The 19021-nt window shown below is 34.7% G+C and overlaps 1 pseudogene across 1 annotated transcript; it reads left to right on the top strand.

Annotated features, from left to right (window-relative positions):
* The first annotated feature begins 870 nt into the window (after nt 1–870).
* Nucleotides 871–1506, top strand: LOC308658700 (GTP-binding nuclear protein Ran-like; annotated as a pseudogene). Its single transcript has one exon. The product of its transcript is annotated as a GTP-binding nuclear protein Ran-like (transcript).
* The last annotated feature ends 17515 nt before the right edge of the window (nt 1507–19021 follow it).

The following is a 19021-nucleotide window of genomic DNA, read 5'->3' as shown; positions in this document are numbered from 1 at the left end:
ATACACTTTATGGTTCATTGCACAGTAAATTTTGCTAGCTATTCCATCACATTTCAGAGGAATGTATATTTGATAATTTTTAAGTGCATAGTTTTGTCTTTATCCATTAGTCATATAGAGAGCACGTATGCAGAAATTATCAAAATTTACTATTGATTGACCTTAAAGTGAATCTTAAAACACATCAATAGAGCAACTTTACTTTTATATTTTATTTTTAAATTATATAAAGTAATTGTACATTTATTGTAATATTTATAGGTTCCAGTGTGGCATTTCTATACATTTATGTTATATGTATTGATCAGATCAGGGCAATTGGCACATTTATCACCTCAGACATTCATGCTGTTCTTCCATGCTAGGAACATGTGAGATTCTCCAATACCAACTGTTTTGAAATAAAGCAACTCTATTTGTTAAATAAATCAACTCTATTGAGGTATAAGTTGTATATAGGAAAATGGCTCCATTGTACATGGAACATTTGATGAGTTTTGACAAATAAATATACTCATTTGCTACCACCATAATCAAGATATAGAATATTTCCATTATATCAAACAATTAACTTCCTTATGCCTCTTATAGCCTATTTTTTCTCAATCCCAGGCAACCACTGACACAGTTTATATTTATTTTATAGTATACCATACTGGATAAAAGTGAGTCTACAGAGCCAGACTGCCTTGGTTTAGACCCTAGCTCTACCACTTAGCCTTTAAATGCCTCAGTTTCCTCATCTGTAAAAGTAAGATCATAAAAATAGTCTCTTAAAAATAAAGGAAAGGAAGAGGGATGGTAAGATACCATAAAGATAAAAGGAAGAGAGTCAGATGCTCGTGGAGACGCTTCTGGAAGGATCACAGGATGGCCGAGCAGGGGGAGCCTCAGGTGCAGTTGAAGCTCATGTTGGTGGGCGATGGCGGCACCAGGAAGACGACATTCATGAAGCGCTGCCTGACCAGCTAGTTCAAGAAGTATGTGGCCACGCAGGGCATGGAGGTCTACCCACTCATGTTCCACACCAACAGAGGGCCCATCAAGGCCAACGTCTGGGACACAGCAGGCCAGGAGAAGTTCGGTGGCCTGCGGCAGAGCTACTACATCCAAGCCCAGTGTGCCATTATAATGTCTGATGTGACTTACAAGAAGTGCCTAACTGGCATAGAGCTCTGGTACGAGTGTGTGAAAATATCCCCATCGTGTTGTGTGGCAACAGAGTGCACAGTAAGGACAGGAAAGTGAAGGCAAAATCTATTGTCTTCCACCGAAAGAAGAATCTTCAGCACTATGACATCTCAGCCGAAAGTAACTACAACTCTGAAAAGCCCTTCCTCTGGCTCCCTAGAGAGCTCATTGGAGACCCTGACTTGGGAGTTTGTTGCCATGCCTGCTCTTGCCCCACCAGAGGTTGTCACGGACCCTGCCTTGGTGGTGCAGTGTGAGCATGATTTAGAGGTTGCTCAGACAAGTGCTCTGCCAGATGAGGACAATGACCTGTGAGAAGGTGAAGCTGGAACCCAGCGTCAAGTCTTATAGTTTTATAGGTGACTGTCCTGTGACGTCCGCAGTGCCATGTGTGTGCCACTGTGCCACTTTACTAAAATCTAGCTAAGCAGACATGTGCTTCATTTGTGGAACGCTGAAGGAGATGAATGGGCTTCGAGCAAATGAGTCAGTTAAAAAAAATACCTTAATTTTTTGGACCTGCATATTTAGCTGTTTGGAACGCACTTGTTTTTCTTCTTGAGTTTCGAATATGAGTGCTACAGTCATATCACAATATTCAATGGTGAGTCTTGTTTGTTACTGTCACTCTCATTCCTTTTCGTTTAGAATCAGAATGAAGTTGTGTTTCAAATATCTTTAAAAAAAAGATAAAAGGAAGAAGGAGATCAAGAGGCAGAGGGGAGGGATGGGTAAGGGGAGTCATTGCAGAATGAATTCTTAAAAATTCATCTTGTTGTACGTATATAAATACACCACAGGGAACTTCACCTCTATGCATAGGTAGAAAGAACCAACCAAATATTAGTTAATAGACAAGCAAAAGGAAGTCTGTAGAGAGAGAAAGCAGAATAGGAGATGGGAAGGAGGTCGGAAGGGAGGGGGAGGATTATAAACTGCAATTGAATTCCATGCATGTATGAATTTGTTGGAATGAACTCAATTGCTATGTATAACTATAAAGCTCTAATAAAAAATAGTTTGTCCTTTAAGGTTGTTATGAGGATTAAATAAGTTAATTCACAGGAGGTGTTCTTAAGTGTCTAGCCTTATAAGCATTAGCTGAGTTCCTAGGGAAAAGACAGCTACTCTCCACAGGAACTTTGCTTGGAGACCTATTGTTAGGTGAAGAAGACACAATGATGGCAAGGACCATGCTTTCTGTATTATTTGCTGTTCAGAACTTCAACAGAAAATCAATTTATGAAAGCAACTTTAATTGCTAAAAATATTCGAAGATTCAACTGAAGATGTGAAGTTGCGATTTCATTTCCTTTACAAAGTCAAGCATGTGTATTTACTGGAGATTCAAATTGGTCAAGAGCACATGTTTCTTCAGAAAAGAGGAAAAATAGTTTTCACTCTTAAACACATTCTATAATAAGCAAACAGAAGTCTCTAACTTTTCTCCATTGGTCAAAGTAAATTCAAATCTGTTGAATGAAAATAACAGTAATATTATCTACAGCCACTTCTCACTCTTCATTTTTATTAGCAAATGGAAGGAAGCATCATTATGAAGATAGGATATTCCCAATGCCATTTTCATAATGCTCTGGATAAATAAATTAAATAATTCAGGAGGGAGAAAACTCATTTCTACTCATTTCTTTTGAGTAGAAACTATTCAGTGAAATGGTATTTTAAAATTCAAATGTATATCTAGAATGTAATCAAGTATAATGTGATGATATGTGGAAAAAAGAAGTAAGTAAAATAATTAGTGGATTGTTTTGCTTTTAATGGATTTCTAATAACTACAGTGCCAATCACAATTAATTGCATAAACTATGACTGAACAAAGTACATAAGTATCTTCCGAGTTTTATATTCAACTTCCATGATTCAGAAAAAGAATCTAAATTCATAATCAAGAGAAACTAGAAACTGTTAAAGATATTGATATAAGAGAATATGCATAATTTAGCATGCCAAAGTATTAATAGCATCAGGTTATGGATTCAATTGAATTATTTCAATTTTAAAATTTTTAAAAATATCTATCAATAGAAAAACTTTCAAAATTGACATTAATAACATTCTTACATGTACACAATAATATTTGAATCAAATGGAAATAAATAATTAGGTTTCTGTTTTTACTAAGCAATGCTTAGATCCAAATATCATATAATTGACAGTTTTATTTGATAGTACAAAGATAAAACTCAATCTTAAAACATTGTGTTTTACTTTAACCATTTTTGGAGTAAAGGAAAGGTCAAAATGTAAGAAACTTTGTCCATGGCCATCCTTGCTCCAGAAATTGCATTAAAGAAACCTTAAAAACATAACCTAACCACAGTGCATAGGCTTTTTTAAAAAATACATACACAAAAAGGAAAAAGTAAGAAATGTGAAATATTAGCTGGATATTTGACAGTATCAGCAAATTAATGTTATTTTTGAGGTGATAGTGGAATTATGGGATGTTTTAGGTACCTTTATCTTTTAGAGATTCATAAGGAAATATTTACAGAAGAAAAAATATAGTAACAGATTCAATGCAAAGGAAACAGGAAGGAGGTGGTAGCTGACAGAACAAATCAAATGGTCATTGGTGACATATGGACAGTTTGTGAAGCTAAGCAGTGAGCACATTACTTTCATGACACAACTCTCTCCTATTGCACATGTTTGAGATTTTCATAAAAGTTTCTTTTAAAGATGCTCTAATTACTGTTGGAGAAAATTCACTCTAATTTCATGACAACAGGGAGAGAGTAGACATTTGAGGTCAAATATGTGGAAATATTTGTCCCCTTCATATAGAGCTTTTGGGTATTTAATTCAGTCTGTGTGAAATAAAATGACTTGTGGGTTAATACTTCTTCATTAAAAATTTTTACATTGAAAAAAATAAGATCATAGAAGAAAGTCAGAATCTTGTATTGTTTCTTTTTCTTTCTGGTTTCTCCAAATACTGTAATAAAATCTATGGCCCCTCGATCTGCAATTTTATAATGTTATTGATTAAAATAGAAGGCAGAGAAGACAGAAAAGATGCACACTCTCAGAAAGGACTAATATTATTCTGCAACCACTGTTCTTGTGTTATCCCAGATTTTCTGATGTTGATACCACAGTTTATAATTTTTTCTTCAAATGTTTACATACTGATCATTAAAAAGTGTCATTTTGTACTGGATTGTGTCAAATTAACCGAGTGAAACTAGAAGTCAGGTGCTTTAGTGTTCAAACACCACTGTCCTGAGAGTTTTAAAATGTACCTCAAGAAGAATGAAAAGAATGAACTTTGAGAAGTTAATAAGCCAGCCAAAGATGTTTGAGGCAATCATAGTAAGACTGTGTGTATTGAAACCTCCTGATAATCATGGGGACAAATTATATTTCCTTTATCATGAGGAAATTCCCCAATTCTATACTTCGATGGTTCCTTTTGAAGATTTCACAATTGCTAAGATCTAGTCAAGTCTTTGCATCAAAGGAACCAACTCTCATTTCCCTTCAACTGCTTTGATGTCCCATAATGGCTGCATCTTGCCAAGACTATCACAGTAAATTCAAGCTGTGATAGTCTTAACATAAAACCCAAACATCCTGATGAAAAGTGAATAATTCAATGAATCATCTTAATGTTTCTACATGTGACTTAATTAGTTGAAAATTATATGTTTCAGTTACATATATTTTCAAATGTAAAAACAGAACTCAAGAAATAAAAACCTGATATTTTTGGTTATGTTTTTATAAAAATAGGCAAATAACAAAATGATAGTGGGAAAACTGACAACTTTGTGTGAGAAGATCCAAATGGATTTGATATATCATGCAGACAAAAAGCATAGGCTTTTAAAAAATGGATTCAGGGGGCTGGGGTTATGGCTTAGTGGTAGAGGACTTGCCTAGCATATGTGAGGCACTGGGTTCGATCCTCAGCACCACATATAAATTTATAAAAAATAAAGGTACATCAACAACTAAAAAATATTTTAAAAATAGATTCAGATCTTATTTTTTTCCTATTTACTTATTTTTTAGGTATGTGTAGTAGTTTTTTTATTTGTTCTTTCTAGGCACACATAAGAGTAAAATATATTTTGACATGTTATACATACATGGAATATAACTATTTAGGATCCCATTCTTGTGGTTGAACTGGATTCAGTTTTTCTATTGCTTTTGTTTCAAAAGAATTAGCTAAAAAATAATTTGTTTTAGAAAAATATTTCAAAACTAATGTTTCTCTGTAGTATCTACTGGGGTGATCTCATTTAATGATAATGAACCTCTGATTTGCCATAAATCCTAAAGGTTAAATGCAACATACAATACAACATAGAATTGCTGGATATTTTTTTTTTAAGAGAGAGTGAAAGGAGAGAGAGAGAGAGAGAGAGAGAGAGAATTTTTAATATTTATTTTTTAGTTCTCGGCGGACACAACATCTTTGTTGGTATGTGGTGCTGAGGATCGAACCCGGGCCACACGCATGCAAGGCGAGCGCGCTACCGCTTGAGCCACATCCCCAGCCACATTGCTGGATATTTTTAAAAGATTCTTAAGTAAACTACTTTATTCATATTAATAGTAAATGCTTCCAGAGCATTTTGTCAATAGAAGTCAATTATAACAAAAGATTCAACAGGGAATGTAAATTATAGTTTTTCAAGTTTGGTCCTTAATAATATATTCTCTAAAAATCAATAGATGTTTCTAATTTAGATCGCAGCAGTTTGGTTTCCAGTGATTAAGAAACCATTTAGAAGAAATAAGTTGTAGTAAATAAATCCCCAAATGCCAAATATAAAGTCTGGGCGCTTCCATAACTGTAGACATCCATCATTAAGTACCATGATAACATGACATATATTTTCTTAAGTGATTTTATTAGCCTCACCTACTTGTGATACTTAATATTTAATGGCAGGGGAAAATTGCCAATAATTAGTTCCTGGATAGTGTCCAATCGACCCACATTAAACTAATGTTGGACAGAGTTCCCAAGCCTAGATAAGTAAGAAAACGAATAAGAAAGTGAAATTGTTGCTAATGTAGTATTTATTCTCAGGGCACAGTCAGAAGCAGGTGGTTGGAAACCTAAGTCACCTGAACATGGCATCCAGCCACATGGAAAATCTGGCATCTGCTGTGAAAGCCAGCAACCACCTGTCTGAACTTGAGCAATCCACAATGAAAAATGTGTTTTCTCTTTTTGATCAAAAAAAAAAAATGTACCAAGAGATAAAATGGCTGCATTTTATGAATATATCATAAGGTATAATGAATGATGGCTAGCCAGGATCCAGATATACAACTGCCACAGAATGCTAGTGCAGTTGTATTTACCCTCTCGGGCACATACTCAGATTGTGTGTGTGGATTTAAATTAGTGAAAATATATTATGTATGTTATTTAATGCTCTGGAGTCAGACAGATCTGAGCATAAATTAGAACTTGCCATCTGTAAACTATTAGAAATTCATCTTTGTAACCCCAGATGCATGACTAGAAAATGAGGAAAATGGTTGTTTGCATTTATTGTTGTAAGAATTAAGGTAAAATAATGCATATTGAAACAGCATTATTCCTCCTAAAAGTGCTCAATAATTTTTAACCAGTATTTGTGTTATTGTAGTCATTCCTATATTGTAGGGATTCCAGGTTTAGTCAAAAACTCCCACAGAGTTCCTTGTTAAATTTGAATTTCAGACAAACAATGAGTACTCTTATAAAACAACTATGCCCCATGAAATGTTTGGAATATAATTGTTCTAAACATTTAATCATTTTTTATCTGAAATTCAAGTTTAACTGGGCATCCTGTATTTTATCTGCCAAACCTATTCATACCTAAATGTAGTCAAGAAAATTCATTTATCATTTTGCCAAAAACCTAATTGTAAATAGAAGAAATTTACGTCAGTCAAACAAAATGGACACTTTAAAATTCATGGGCATTATTTAAAGGGATATTCTGAGTAAAATCTTTACTCAGTGTCTACATACCTAAGGCCCCAAAATCTTCTTTTCTGATTAAGAGATGCTAGTCTTAGAGAATGGTACTTATAAAAAAGTCCAAGTATAGTTGTTATGGAAAAATGCCAGGGCTTCGAAAGGAACATTAGAGCAAACTGCTGGCCGCAGAAATGCTCCTGGCCAAACCCGTCTTCTTTGAGTCCCTGTGCTTTGTCTTCTGATTTGCTCCTGTCAGCCTATAAACCCAGACGGAGCCGTGGACCTTGGCTTTCCCACTGGTATCTCTTGTGCTACCCCAATATCTGGCCCCAGTCACGTCCCTGACTCTGTTTCAACTACATGAACTGTGCTTTGGAATGTTGTCCATGTTTTCTCAGCATTTCCACCCCTGTTTTGTTCCTGGCTTGACTTTGCACCCTCATCTCCGTGCCAATATCTTGCACAAGTCCATTTTGCGTTGTTACCAACACAGAAATTGTTTCCTAAGCCCAAACAGATTAGACTCTACAAATTAGTGAAAGAGCCAGATATAACAGGAACACTGATAGCAGTGAGGAATTATGGCTCACCACCTGACAGCAGTGATATGCTGTAATAATAGTGACCATCACTGGCTGAGAGCTCACCATGGTCACCCACAGGCTCAGACACTTGGCTGCACTTCCCCTCTTCAGTCTTATACCCATTTTAAAGACGGAGAGAACAAATCACATGCTAGTGTGTGTCAGAGTTGCAAGTGAATATATCTCCCTAGCCCTACAAACCACATACCTCTGATGCAAAAGCTTCCTGCTCAATGAAAGAGGGCATAGAAAAGAGAAAATGAAGTATATGAAACCCAAAAGCATTAGTCTTCGATCACTCACTATACCCAGTGTCCAAAATGTCCAAGCACTTATGTATTATAGTAGACTATAATTATATGTAGTATTTATAATACTACCTATATACACATGTGTGTGTATACATGATTATCACAGATGGCCTGCTCTATTATAATAGAGGTAAATTTCATATTTAAGTTTAGAATGTAAAATTATCACAGAGACCTAAATTACTGAGTGAGAATATAATGAGGTAATTAAGTTTTGGGGTGAAAGCATCAGAAAGACCTGTATTTCAATCCTATTATTGTAGCATAATATTTCTGTCAATCTGGCTGCTCATCTTCCTATCAGTTGTGAGAACATGGCTCAGTTCCTTGACTTTCATAGGTCTCAGTTTCTTTCGTAAAATGACAGTGACATTATCAACCTTATTGGTTAGGTGTGTATCTTAAAGGAACAGCTCAGTGACAGGTATATCATAATCACTGGAAATGTTAGTTCAAAGAATGCAAGGAAATAAGCAGGACATTTAGATTGTTGTTCAAATTTTTTTCTTAAGAAAGCTGTTTTAAAACTCTGAACTCTTCAGCCAATTGTCAGAGTCAGTTATTCTCAGTGATTCTTATTCTGAGGCTTCCAATAACGAAGCTGTTAATACACACATACATACATACACACACACACAGCCATTTAAAACACTATTATTTCTTCAACTAATTTTAGCACATAGATGAGATATCAATCCTAAAACATTACGTTTTACCTTAACTATAGTAGTAATAAGGATCCTAAAGAATCCTTATAGTCCTAAAACTTTGGGCTTTCTCAAGTCTGAGGAAGTGCAATCTAAGTGTGCACACTTCATCCCTTGTATTATTACTATACTTCTACATATTCTATATACTCTCTCTATATGTTCTGTATACTCTATATACTATACATATCTGTATTTACTGTGGGCTTGCTCTTCATGTGCTAGTTTAGCAGATAAATAATAAAATAAATAAATAACTGAATATTTGATGAGTAAATGAACTAAATATTAAGGCCATAGGAGGTTATTCCATTATAATTTTAAAAGTATGTCCATGAAGAACATGCTTAGTATCATTAAACTATACATATGCAAATGGTTAAGATGATAAATTTCATTTTATGTGCAATGTACCACAACAGAAAATGGGGGTGGGGGAGTATGTGGGAATGAGTGGGGGACATGGGAAGAGTCACTTTCACTAATTATGCTAGGGAAAAGGGATTTTTTTGTTTCTTAGTTTCTTTTTTGCTCCTATATAAGAAATTTAAATCGAAAGCTTTAGGAAAAAAAAGACTAAAAGCATTTATGGTAAACCTTTTGATTAGAGCTATATCATACAAGGAGGGTGGAGAGGGTCAGAGTCCAAACTGAAATTCTACATGTGGGTTAAATGCTCAAACACCCACCTACAAGATCACAGGGTTAAAACTTCACAACAAAGGGAAACACTGAATTCTAATTTTTCTAATGGCTTTACATCAACCTGAATCAATCAGCTTTCTGAATGCACAAGTGCTCCCTTTCAGGTATTTGCATCACATGTATGGATATTACATGATTTTGTGTGAAATTCCACAATCCATACCTGGTGCTTTGATGTCCTTCTATGAGTGATTTTAAAGTATGTGTACATCCAATCCAATCAATTATAAAGGCTCTATACTCCTATAAATTGGAATGTGAGGAAAGCATTACGTTTTAACACATGACTTTTTTATTAGTGTTGGGAGTTGCCTTGTACCTGCTGGGCAAGTGCTCTGCCCCTGAGTTTCCTCTCCGGCCCCTTTAATGTGACATTTTCCGTCTGTGATTTGCTGTACAACTATACTTTATACAGGTTTTTATGTGTCTAGTTCTCTATTGAGTCTTTTTAACTTAATATGCCATTATAAATTTCAAAGCTATTTATTAAAATTCAGAACTACCACTTTGAATGGTAGTATTCCTTTGTCGATGTATCATGATTTACATAATATTATTTACATAATATTATTCTATTATTATTCTCCTGTAGTTGGATATTTGGATGTTCTGCAGCTTGGGATTGATATTCAACATACAGTGATAAATATGTTTTTGTGCATTTTATTTCTTTGAAATTTTATTTCCATAGAATTAATTTCCTTATTCAAAATGTTTGTCTATAGTAAACATATTGCCAAACTGCCTTCCAAAAGGATCATATCAAATATAAACTGCCATGACATATTAGAGTGTTTCTGTTTTTATTTAGATTTATTGACTTAAAAGGTGAATGAGTAATACTTTGTTCTTTTAATTTGTTCTTATTTGATTTTTATATGAGATATGATAGTACAAGTTACAAAGGAGAATGTTTTTAGGTTGGAGAGCAATTGACTTGGGTCCACTATAGACTGATAATATAAAAAGGTCATTTCTAGGTTCTGGGGAAGCAACAATAGAGGCTCTGCGATTTGAAGAAACAATCTTGGAGGATTGCATGCAGGAGGCTGGGTGGTGATCATAAATGCCATGTGAATAAGAGACATTCATTTGCTATTCTTCACAGATTACATAAAATGTACTCTTGCTTTAACATTTCTTAAAGGGAAAGAATAGGAACTTTAATCCTTCATCTGCATTTTGTGTCTTTCTCGTTTTTTGTTAATTGTGAGTCTTCTGATGCATAAGAACATACCTTTTATGACCTCCTCCACAAAAAAGAAAAAAAATTGCTGAGAGGTTTACTTTAGCCTTGCAATCTGTTGCTTAAAATTATAAATACATTTTCCTTAACCTTTAACTACAACATACAAACTTATTATTCTATTCATGTTAGCAAATTTTAACAATCTTGAAGGGTTTTAAACAATGCCTGGTCTCAAAAAGTTTATTAAATACCTCAAAATTTGCATTATATATTTAATGTATTCAATTTCTTTTTTCAAATACTTCATTTGAATAAGGAAACTTTTCAGGTGCTCAAGTAGTTTTATAAATCTAAAGAAAAAAACTTTAATATGTGGTGCATTCAATATTATGTTTTTAAACTATTTTAATACTGTATATACATGTAACAAAAGTTTTAAATTGCAATTCCCAGACTGATCTATCTGTAAATATGAATGGGTTCCTTAACGTGAACAGGTTTAATTCTTTTAAACATTTCTAAACTTAATCATGGGTGTTTTTTTGTTTGTTTGTTTTTTTTGGTCTGTTTGTTTCAGTGTTGAAATATACCTATGCACCAAAAAAGCATTATGTTATTCCAAGCAATTTGGGGTGTATTTATGGAGAGACAGCCCAATGAAATTGAAGACTAATGAAATTCTACAGCCCAATGAAACTGAAGAATAGAGAGAGATTCTGGCCAGTATAGTGACAGGAGACTTAATGACAGTCAATAACAGAGACTGAGGGCTTGACTTCCCAGCTCCACTCCACATGTGCTTGTTCCATTGGTAGCCTGGAAAATTGACTGCCATATGTCTCCTTACAAAGTCTGTTACCCTTTGACTGTATTTTGAATATCTTGATTTTTAATTGACACATAATAATTGTTCATACTTATGGGGTACTATGATAATTTGATACATGTATATGATGTGTAATCATCTAATCCAGTTAGTTAACATTTCCCTCTCCTTAAATTACATGTCGTTTCTTTTTGTGGGGAGGTTTTGAAACACTCTCATCTAGTTCTTTATAAAACACACAATAAATGGTTGTGAACTGTAGTCAATGTCCTATATTGTAGAACATTAGAATTTATTTCTTCTAACTTTACCCCATAGCCTTTTATCCCCCTCACCTCCTTACCTTTCCCAGATGCTGGTGATCACTATTCTACCCTCTACTTCTGGGAAATCAACTTTTTAGTTTCAATGGATGAATAAGAACATGTGCTCTTTGTCTATCTTATTTCACTTACAAAAATGTCCCTCAGTGCCATTCATTTTGCCATGAATGCAGAAGAATATCATTTTTTTTTATGGCTGATGCACACTTTCTTCATCTGTTCATCAGTTGCTGGACACTTTGTGGATCTACACTTTGCTTATTGTGAATAGTGCTGCAGTATACAAAGCCTGAATCTCTTTGATGTACTGATTCCATTTCCGTGGAATATATACGCAGTAGTGGGATAGCTTGATCACACGAAGCTCTATTTTCACTTTTCTGAGGAACCTCCACACTGTTTTTCATAGGGCTGTACTAAACTACACTCCTATGAAAATGTATGAGAGTTCTCCTTTCTCTGTATCCTTATCCACATTTTTTATTTTTTGTCTTTTTGTTCATAGCCATTCTAGCTGAGATGAGATAATATCTCACTAGAGTTTTGATTTGCATTTTCCTCAGGATTAGTGATTTTGAGCATTTTTTCATATACTTTTTGAGCATTTTTATGTCTTTAAATAAATGTCTATCCAGATCATTCGCCTATTTCTTATTAATTGTTTTTTTTTTTTTTCGGGGGAGGGGGCATACCAGAGATCAAATGCTGAGGGCCTCACTTTTGCTGAGGCTGGCTTTGAACTGGAAATCCTCCTGCCTTAGCCTCCAGAGGCCCTGGGATTACAGAGTGAAGCTACCACACCCTGCTAAATTCGTTCTTAAGATAAATAAATGTCTTTCCCATTTAACTATAAAGACTTTGATTTATTAATGGACTTCTGTTTTTCCCCCCATCTCTTTCTTGTTTTGGGTCCAATAGCATTCACAGATTTTTAATTGATATTCAAGTAATCTATTTTATATCATTATTATGAGGATTACAGGGGTCAACATATGTAAAGCCCTTACACCTTGTCTGGTACACAGGAAACTCTATGTTATCTCACACTCTTTATCTGAATCATCAGTCACAATCTCCATTACCATTCTTATGCCAGCACTTTTTGTCCTAGGTCCTAGAGGGGGTTCCTACAGCAACTCCAAATGCTAAATCAGCCTAAGATAGATGCAAAAAATTTCAGAGGCCCAAAAAGAATAGACTATTCAGAATACAGGCTATTTTCTCTATGTATGTGTATACATGAGCAAAACAGATTTTACTCATCTGATTTAATATTTTAAGGGGTTTTCTTTTTAGAGTGATGAAAATGTTTTAGAATTAGATAGTAATGATGGTTACACAACCTCATGAATATACTAAAAATCACTGAAATGGAGCCCTGAAAATGATGACTTTTATGATTTGTGATGGGTCTCAGTTTAAAAAAATCATTTTAATAAGTAAAACAAAAATAAAAGCTAGATCTTTAGTCATTTCAGCAGTACAAAAAAAATTATTCCAACACATTGCAGCAGAAAACAACTATTTATTATGATCACGTATTACATGGCTCAGGAATTCAAACAAGGTAGAACAAGATGGCTTTTCTCTGATGTAGGGACCTGGGCTAGAAGACTCCAAATCATCTGCAGGCTCATTCACTCACATATCTGGCAGTGGATGCTTCCTGTGCACTGAAACCCTACCTGGGGGTTTTGATAGAACACTTTCTTATGTCCAACACATTGGCCTGGGTTTTTTCACAACATGGTGGCTGGGTTCCAGGACAGATGTCTCAAGAGAAAAAGGAGAGCCAGGTGGAAGCTGTTTCATCTTCTATGACCCAGTCCCTCAGAAGTCATTTAGTCCCTTCTAATGCAGGCCATCCCTTAGAAGTTAGTCTGAGCCACTAAGACTAGCCCACATCCAATGGCTGGGATATAGGATCTTTCCCTATTGGGAGGGATGTTCCAATATCACATTGTAAAAAAAGCATTAGGGATAGAATATATTGAAAAATAGAATTAGCCACAGCCTTTAATAATATTCCCCTGAAAAAAGTACAATCTACTAAAATTTTGTAAATCAGAAACTTTATGATTCTGTGTCTAAGCCACTAGACTTGAAAACAACATAAAACAATTTGTCCAACAACATGACAAATTAATAGACAGGAATTAAATGGACAGAAATTTAAAAGCTGTATTTATTCCGAACACATTTTTCTTTTTGTCTATGAGTTATATAATCAACCAATTACTCATTCAGTTATTCATCCACTAAACAGAAATTTTTTGCTTGACAAATTTCCTTTCAGGCTCTGGGATGCATAAGTGAGCAAGAAAACATGAAGCACCCAGCCTTAGCAGGATAGAATAATTGCAATGGAATCCTGTAATGTTATAAGGGGGAAATACAGTGTTGTAGGAGCACAGCTCAGTGATCCACTCAGACTGCCCAGTTGTGTGAACAGCTATAATGAGATCTGTGGGTCTTAGGGATTAAAAATAAACATGACCCAGAAAGAATATATTAATTGTTGGACAAGATATTTGTTGATCAAGTGAGGCCTAAATGACGGCAGGAAAAAAATTGGGAAAGACTTAATCAATTTAAGTAATTAGAGAGTAAAATAGATAATTAGGTGGCAGAACTTATTTCCCCTTATCTCCTCTACTTTTCTTTCCCAAACCCACCACCAGCACCAGGGTGGAATCAAGAATTTAGGTAACTAATTTTAGCAGCTCTTTATGTCCAAGGGAACACAGGGTCTTTTAATTTAATGATTCACTTAATAACTTTATTGTTTTCCATATTATTACACCAATGTCCATGGAACTAATATGTTCATTAAATATCATCCTTCTCCATATTTAATCAAAGTATTGAAAAGGCACTTTAATTTCAACCAGCCATTTCCAGAAACATACATATTCTGTAGTCACACTAATGTTAAGCTGGCATTTTTTTTAGAACATTTTAAATGGGACTTTCCCCCCCCCACCGAAGCCTTAATTATTTTAGATAACAGAACATGAAAGTAGTGACAATGTAATTATAGCTTTATGTGACTGAAATTCAATTTCTCACATTACATAAAATGGGGCAGACACTAACCATTTACCAGGAGGACAGAAACAATAGCCGTAAGTTTTCCTGCCCAAGCAGGCTCATTCCTGGAAAGGAGCTTGTAGCCTTATGACATGCCAGCTGGGAAGAAGTGACTCCTGCCATTTTGAATACTGAATATAAAACTGCAACCAAGAAAACAGATTAATCTGATTTTGAAAACACAGAATATTATGCTATTTTTATTGTAACTAAAATTCCTTTGGGTAAAACTGACAGTTCCCCTTCAAATGGGAGAAAAATAGGAAAGATCTTTCTGAAAGCTCACCTCCTTGAAAATTAACTTAGTCTGTGTTGTCATCATATCTATTTTAGGTTCATCTCCAACATCAAACTGTGAGTTCCTCGAGAGCGGGAACTGGTCCTACTGTCCTATGTGCTAGTATCTGGCATTTGTGGACACCTGAAGAACGTCTATGGGAGGAAGGAGATTGGAAGGCAGGAGACGAAAGGGGGACAAAGTGAAGGCATAGGCAGACTATGGAGCAAGGGAAGAATGGATTATGAAGATTGAAACAAAATTGATGACAGAAAACAGGTTCTGAACAATATTTATTTTTTTTTTTCATTTTGATTGGTTAAGATTTGATATTTTGAGTTTAATAGGATGTAAGAAGAGAGTCTCATTTTCTCTCATCTGTTTTTTTCCCCACTAAACTACATGTGAAAGTAACATCTGATTGACAAAGAATGTGTAATGCATTTAAGCCTTGTTGTTGCTCTTGATATTACTACACAATGGGGCAAGATTGTGTTCTGAAAGTTTTCTCATCGAGTCCAATCTTTCGTACATTTCCCCCAGATTTTCATTTGGGAGTATCAAAAATGATCAAAAAGCTGGACCACTTTACATTTTACTATAATTTTTCACAGAACTCCAATTAACATGTTTAATCATATCAACTTTATTAGGCACCATAAGAAATAGTCTTAAAAAAAGAAAAAAAATTATGGGCTTACATTGCTATCACTTTTAACACAGACAACTCAACCATGTTATTGGGATAGCAAAGGAACATTATCATCTGGGAGTTGTCTTTGCAATTTGAACCCATAGTAGTTAATAGCAACAAAAGATTTTGTTTCATCTATTGAGATAATCATGTGGTTTTTGTCTTTGAGTCTATTGATGTGATGAATTACATTTATTGATTTCCATATGTTGAATCAACATTGCACCCCTGGAATGAACCCCATTTGATCATGGGGCATTATCCTTTTAATATGTTTTTTTATGTGATTTGCCAGGATTTTATTAAGAATTTTTACATCTATTTTCATGAGGGATATTAGTCTGACGTTCTCTTTCTTTGATGTGTCTTTGTCTGGTTTGGATATCAGGATGATACTAGCTTCATAGAATGAGTTAAGAAGGCTTCCCTCTTTTTCATTACACGGAATAATTTGAGAAGTATTGGTCTAAGTTTTTTTTTTTTTTTTTTTGAAGGGTCTGTGCTGAGGGCCATTACCAAGTAGAAATGACACATCAAAATTTCCTTGCTAGCGTACCCCATGTTAATGATTTCGCTGTTGACATTGCATGTAAGGTGACCTTGCTCAAAGACCAAGGCGGATCCGGGTTTAGAGCTGATCAGGTTTGAGGAAGTATCCCGGTCCTTGGGTTAAGGGCGTTCCCAGTTTAAGACCTTGGATTTTAGGGAAGTTCGATGTTGAGGATTATTGCTGCTGGAATTAGGGCGTTCCTGCTGCCTGAGCTCCCATTGAGTTCTCGTGAGATTCAGAGAGATTTTTGGGAAAGAAAGCCTCGTGTAGTAGGTGATTTGGGTGGCAGCAGAACGGGGATTGCCCCAGAACGTGTGTGGAGGCCGGTGTGAGTTCGGGAATAAAGAATTGCTGTTTGAATCTACAAAGCTGTGTGGTGGCTCGTGATTCTGTGCCCAAGCCAAGACTGCGGCAGGTCTGGTAGAATTTAGCTGAGAATCCATCTGGTAGAATTGGGCTTCAGGTTTTTGATGGGAGTCTTTAATTTCATTGCTTGAAACTGGTCTGTTTAAATTTACTATGTCTTCTTGTTTCAATTTGGGTAGGTTATATGTCTCTAGATATTTGTTGATGTCATCATGATTCTCTATTTTATTGGCACATAGGTTTTTAAAATAGTTTCTAATTATAGTCTGTATTTCAATAGTGTGATATTTCTTTTTTATCACAAATTTTGGTGATTTGAGTTTTCTCTTTTACTTCATTAGCTTGGCTAAGGGTTTATTGATTTTATTTATTTTTTTCAGAGAACCAACTTTTTGTTTCTTCTACTTTTTGCATTTTTTAAATTTTATTGATTTTGACTCTGATTTTAATTATTTCCTGTCTTCTACTGCTTTTAGTGTTGATTTATTCTTCTTTCTCTAGGGCTTTGAGATATAATGTTAGGTTATTTATTTATTTTATTGGTGTTATTTATTTGTTAATGTTATTTATTTGGTGATTTTCTATTCTTTTAAAGAATGCACTCAGTGCAATGAACTTTCCTCTTTGAACTGCCTTCATAGTATCCCAGAGATTTTGATAAGTTGTTTTGCAATTCTCATTTACCACTGAGTATTGTTTTGTTTCATCCCAGATTTCTTCTACTATCCATTGGTCACTCAATAGCATATTATTTAGACTTCAGGTATTAGAGTAGCTTCTATTTTTTGTTTTATTGTTGATTTCTAATCACATTAACAGACTTAAAGAAACACAGGATTATCTCAAGAGATGCAGAGAAAGCATTTGAAAAACTTCAATATCCATTCATGTTCAAAACACTAGAAAAACTAGGGATAGTAGGAACATACACCAACATTGTAAAAGCTATATATGCTAACCCCAAAGCCAACATCATTCTAAATGAGAATAATTAAAAGCATTCCCTCTAAAACTAAGATAAGGATGCCCTTTTTCACCACATCTTTTCAACCTAGACCTAGAAACTCTAGCCAGAGCAATTAGACAAGAGAAAGAAATTAAAGGGATATAAATAGGAAAAGAAGAACTCAAACTATCCCTATTTGCCGATGAATCGATGCTATATTTAGAAAACCCTAAAACTCCACCAAAAAGCTTTTTGACCTCATAAACAAATTCAGTAAAGTATAAGATTAACACCTATAAATCAATTGCGTTCCTATACACCAATGACAAAACAGCTAAAAGACAAATCAAGAAAACTAATCCATTCAAAATAGCCTTAAAAAATAAAATAAAATTCTTGGGAATCAATCTAACAAAATAGGTGAAAGATCTCTACAATAAAAACTATAGAATACTAAACAAAGAAATTGAAGTTGATGTAGAAAATGGAAATACCTCCCATGTTTATGGTTAGGCAGAAATTAATATTGTCAAAATGGCCATACTACCAAAAGTGTTGTACAGATTTAATGCAATTCAATTAAAATCCCAATGATGTTCTTCAGAGAAATAGAAAAAGTAATCATGAAATTCATTTAGAAAAACAAGAGACCCAGAATAGCCAAAGCAATCTTTAGTGAGGAAAGTAATGAAGGAGGCATCACCATAGTAGACCTTAAATTATACTACAAACTATACTAACAAAAATGGCATGGTATTGGCACAAAAATAGAAGTGAAGACCAGTGGAACAGAATAGAAGACATACCCACATAAATACAGTTATCTCATACTAGACAAAGGTGCCAAAAACATACATTGGAGAAAAGATAGCCTCTTCATCAAATGGTGCTGGGAAAACTGGAAATTCATAGGTAGTAGATGGTTTGAAACCCTATGTCTCACCCTGCACAAAACTCAAAGTGGATCAAGGGTCTTGGCATTAGCCAAGAGACCTTACAAATACTAGAAGAAAAAGTAGGTCAAATTCTCATCATATTGGCTCAGGAAGAGACTTCCTCTATAAGACTCCTAAAGCAGAAGAAGTAAAACTCAAGAATCAATAAATGGGATGGTATCAAACTAAAAAGTTTCTTCACTGCAAAGGAAACAATCAAGAACATGAACAAAGAACCTACAGAATGGGAGAGAATCTTTACCACCTGCATCTCAGATAGAGCATTAACCCCTAGAATATATAAAGAACTCAAAAAACTTAACACCAAAACCACAAATAACCCAATCAATAAATGGGCAAAGGAAGTG

The sequence above is a fragment of the Spermophilus citellus genome, assembly GCF_964194105.1.
Source record: "Spermophilus citellus genome assembly, chromosome: 10".
In the NCBI taxonomy this organism is placed as follows: domain Eukaryota; kingdom Metazoa; phylum Chordata; class Mammalia; order Rodentia; family Sciuridae; genus Spermophilus; species Spermophilus citellus.
Note: the sequence above shows the minus strand (reverse complement) of the source record. Positions and strands in the feature narration are given on the sequence as shown.